Consider the following 5,234-nt stretch of genomic DNA (forward strand, 5'->3'; position numbering starts at 1 on the left):
CCATGCATTTTTTCATGCAGGCTCTCGTGTTTCTGTGACTTCTTATGTCTCTTCTAAGTAGGGTCTCATTCACACATTCTAACCATTCTTTCCGCGGTCTATTAGAGTACAATAAAGTACGTTTAGGTACTTCATTCATTTATTTTGGAGCCTTTTTCACATTTTTTTCTGAACCTCGATATTTTTTGAATTTTGAACTTTCTTATACGTGAAATATCGGCCTCAAGCTTTAAGAAATGCAAGAGGCAGCAGAAATCTATGCTCTTGCATTTATCAAAGTATCAGACCGACATTTTATGTATAAAAAAGTTCGAACGTTCAAAAAATGTTTAGGTTCAGAGAAAAGATGTGAAAAAGGCTCCCAGTTTTAATTTGTTTGAAAATAACTTTCAGTGAAATTCCTATCCAAATGAAGTAACTAAACGTTAAAGTTAAACTTCCGCAACGCTCGAGCACGAATACTGTCAGGTCTAATGTGCCCTAGAATTATATTTAATTTATTTGAAATTATTATCTGTGCAGAAATACAATTAAATCCATAAGCAAAACTTTTAAAAAATCGTATCCATATCGACCTTACAAATCTCTGAGGTAAATGAATGGCTGGCGTTCAAAACGGGATAACCCTCAAAATTTTCGAAGTGCACTTTTTCACATTCTGTGACAAAATCCTCGTCTATAGCAGTGGTCGGCACGCTCTTGCCCAGGGCAGCGTACCCTGCCCTGGCTGCCCTACGACCTATTTTCAGAGCAGTACCTGCGAGCTTGGCCAGACCACCCCTTTCCTCAGGGGTCCTTTGTTAGAAAATGGGACAAAAATGTGAGATTAAAAAATTCGTAATTTTGCGATCAGTGACTTAAAAGCAATATATTTGGAATCTATGTATAGTTCCGATTCCAAAGACATGTAATTTGTCTATAAAGGTTGAAAATTTGAGAAGTATTTAGTATTAAATTGACTGTCAATCTGATACATAAATAGACCGAAAAGTAGTAGAAAAAATTAAGTCGGGTGGAGCCTGACCATACCTGAAAATTAAGCAAAAAGTTTGCCAACACAGAAAATCGCCGATCCTCCAATGTACACTGAAATCGGTGTTCAATAGAGTTGCAACAAATTTGAACCACACAGGTTCATTCGGAGAATCTAGGGGAAAAGCATCATTTAGACACTGTTTTTTCTCATCCAGTGCAACGTGAAGTGTCGTTTACAAACTGTAAGTCACCTGTCAAGATCATTTTGTCGGTCGTTATTTGAGTGAAACAGATGTTAAGAAGCAGGTAAGTTATAATAATAATTACCTAACTTTTTATTTCCTCTCATTTACCAGCGACTAAATAGAAGTCGTGACCGTCTGCATCGAAATTGATGCCTGGTCGTTCGAACAAATTTCCACTAGATTTTCTGCGGAAGTTTAAAGGTATCTTAGATATCTAATCTTGCAGTGGCTAGTGTCACACATGAAAGATAAGGTAAATACAATTGTATAATAAAAACAGAAATTTGTTTTTCGCGATGAGTAGGGATGTAAATTTGCATGAAACTTTAGCCTGATGAAAAGTTTCATGAAACATTGGGAGTTTCGTGAAAGGTAATTTTTTCTGTATAAGTGTACTTAAAAAATAGTTTTTATTTTTAAATTATTATTTAATGAAATAATAAAATAATAATAATGATGATTAATTACAAATATATTACAGAAATAAAGTTTTGATCCATTTTCCCCCTCAGCTTTAACAGAGTGAAGTTAGCTGATGGTTGAAGTGAAAATACCTTATTGAGGCTTTCATATCCCAACTTTTTTCTGCCAGCTGATTTGATTTATTTTTCCGGTTTGTACTGTGGACCAATAATGTCAATGTTGGCACCCTAAGCTACTGCGCTTGCGTTAGGGCTGACCGCTCATTGGCCGCACTTGAAGCACGATTCAAAATTACATTAAAAAATAATTCTTGCAACTTAAGTAAATAATTATTAAAATATCCACAACGATATAAACAAATTGTGTAACTTTGATTTCAGGCAAAAAAAATACAACACATATATTAATAACAGTTTATTTTTAGTGAATTCCAAAGACCAAATTATATTTTACAAAAAATTCAATTTGAAATGAAATTTCTTGGAAAAGTGATTGAAAATAATTATATATAATTTTTTAATATTTTGTATGTATTTTTCTGGGAATTCATATAATTATATAACCTATAAATACATAAATTATCATGACTGCATTGTATTTATGCTTTCTGTTTTTTTTTTACTTCAAGCGTCGTTTTTCACGTCTCAATCGAAATGAACAATCTGAAATTTTGTTTTAGAATTATTACTTATTTCACTAGCCTCGACTAAATCATCTAAAACCGGCGGACTTTGAGTTTCGCAAATGTAATCACGATTGATACTTTGTTGATGCTCTGTTTCTGTTCCCTCAGCCACTGCTATTTCTTCCGTGCTGATATTTGCAAAACCTTTATGATATCTTGATAGATGACTAGTGAAAGAACTAACATTACAGTATTTTTTATCACAGTTTTTAAAAGGACAACTTACATTTTCGTTTACTCTCATGTGCTCTTTTAAGTGTTTAATAAAACTCTGATAATCATAATATTCTTTTCCACAGATTGAAACACTACAAACAAACGAACTCTTTAAATTTCTCAGACTTTCGAATGTTTTTAGATATAAATTTGTACGCGCTCTTATATTATGCCCTTTAATTAAATGCACTTTTAAAGCCGTTTCTTTTTTAAAAAGCCTTCTGCAACCATTGAAACCACAATGCTTATGTCTGCTAGGATTGCGATGAAGATCGTGATGCTCCAAATGCTTCGTGAAAATTTCAGTGCAGTGACCACAGAACGGGCACAGGAACATTTTTCTTAGCCAAATAGTTGCATTTTCTATTAAGAAATATAAATTGTTAACGAAAAATGTAAGTACAAAAAGAAAGATGAATTCCGACTAAAGAGAATCTACGAAAAGAAAAGTTTCTAGCAAATAAGATAAATGATTTTGACTGGGAAAATATTTTAGTTTTATGCTCGAAGATAGTCGAATTTGACAAACATGGATTATTAGCAAAAAATGTAATAGACCAAACTCTCGCGTTCAGTCACCCCGTTCTCAGCCTTCCTAGAACTGCTGGTTCCCTCAGTTTCTCAGGGAAGCAGAACGAGTCAGGGGGCTGAATGCAACCAAATGTACTAGTTTTAAAAATTTTTAACAATTTATTGCATCCAACGCGAATTTATAAGATTTAAAAAAAAATAATTTCCACTCAAATAGTGGAATTTTAAATCAAAAGAGATGATGTTACATAAAAACATATAATTTTAATAATATAATTGTTTATTAAAACATTGTTAATCATTCACTTAATAACTTCTGACTTTTCAAGTGAAAGGTGGAGATCATTTTAACTTTTTAAATTCTCTTACTCTATTTGGCGATTATTAGGATATTCATACTTTCGAAAGTTACAATAAATTGTTCAAAAAATTATTTTAAATAGTTCATTTCATTATGTTATGAATAGCTCCTTTTGGAATAATATAATTTAAAAACTTATATAGGTAAATAATAAAATAATGTTGCTACTATCATTCATTAAGTTTGTAATTTGTTCAGGAAATTATTAAATTTTCATGGACTGATCATAGGAGCAAAATTTAATAAAAACTTCTTCAACAAAAATGATTACTACTAACATTTATTAAGTGTGCCCTTAATTCCAGAAAATTCAAACTTTTCACGATTTGAAATGAAAAGAAGAATCAAAACAAATGTGAATTCTTATAACAACTTATAAATGCCTAAAGCGGAAAATATTATTTTCGCAACATTCACTTATTGTGTCATTAATCGGACAAAAGTCTGCAGGGAAGTTTCGCGGAGCGGCAACTTCTAGTGGCAAAGTTGTTCCTTAATGTTTAAGGAAAGCGTTGACCAAATTTGAGCTAAATTGTACCCTCGTATCGACCACAGTCGTCTAGAGAAGGAATTTACTGTTCATAATCGCCCACAGGTAGAAATTTTCTAAACCGATTTCAAAGTTTTTTTCATAAATGCTCAACTCAAATTTTGGTTTAAGATTTTCAAACTTTAGTCAATGAGCGACAACATATAAACAAATGAAGTAAAAAATTGGCCATTTCAACTTTATGAATTTTTATCTCAAGAAAAAATACACAAAGAGATTTACCATCAGCTGGAAGTATGTAAACTCAACTTTTCTCTTCACAATGAGCTATAGGATACGAATAATGTATTATTTTCAATATGCCACCATCATAAATCTGTTATATAAGGTCCTGAAGAAACTCTATATCTGAAAAAATGAGTATTGCGGTTTGTGGGTGCTAATTACGATGTTTTAGGTTTTTTTAATGCAAATATTTGCTAATATATGAAATACAACTTCATACTCATAATAAAATGTTACGAAAATTGTTTAAACAATTTATCATTGTTTTCAGAAATTTTCTCTTAGAATAGAAATAGAAAGTTGCGGTTTTTTCTGAACTCTTACATTTTTGTCCACTTTTTACTAAGTGATGTAATAGTTAATACAAGCTAAGAAAAATTCTCATTTAGATAATTGTTTATTGTTTATAACTACCTTTTCATAGAAATTTCAAGAATTTTCAACTTAAAAAGTGATTCACTTTCAATCTGAACTATTTGGTTGAAAATTAATCTGTTTTGGATGTATTATGAATTATGTTTTCCACATGAAAATTAATTGTTTTAACTGAAAATTTAACTCGTACATGTTTGATTCCAAATTAATCTTCTTTAGTTAAAAATTCAAACATTTTACTTAAAATTTGTGTATTTTATTGAAAATTCGAATTTTTGGGAGAGTATTTAAGCTTCTTGATAACTAATTACTTGTTTTGGTTGAAAATTCCTTTAAAAATTCCAATATTTGGTTGAAAGTTCATGCACTTTGTTCAAAAATTCGTCTATTTTGATAAGAAGTTCATCTTATTGGTTAAAGATTCGTCATTTTAGTTGAAAATTCACTTTAAATATTTCATTTTTAAAATTAAATAGTACAAATTAAAGTACAAATTAAAGCACTGAAAGCGGAACTGTTGACTTTGAAACACTTAAAATTGAAGTTCACAAGTTTTTTCATTCAAAAACGTTGTATTCAAATGCTCGATAAAAATAAAAAACATAAAATGGAAGGTACTAACACTTTTCAAATGAACAATTTTCAATG

At 30.7% G+C, this 5,234-nt stretch overlaps 1 pseudogene; it reads right to left on the reverse strand.

The window, feature by feature from the left end:
* LOC117179465 overlaps window positions 1-2,572 on the reverse strand; it is a 32,736-nt pseudogene extending 30,164 nt beyond the window's left edge.
* Window positions 2,573-5,234: the final 2,662 nt, after the last annotated feature.

Source organism: Belonocnema kinseyi, chromosome 1, assembly GCF_010883055.1.
Source record: "Belonocnema kinseyi isolate 2016_QV_RU_SX_M_011 chromosome 1, B_treatae_v1, whole genome shotgun sequence".
In the NCBI taxonomy this organism is placed as follows: Eukaryota; Metazoa; Arthropoda; class Insecta; order Hymenoptera; family Cynipidae; genus Belonocnema; species Belonocnema kinseyi.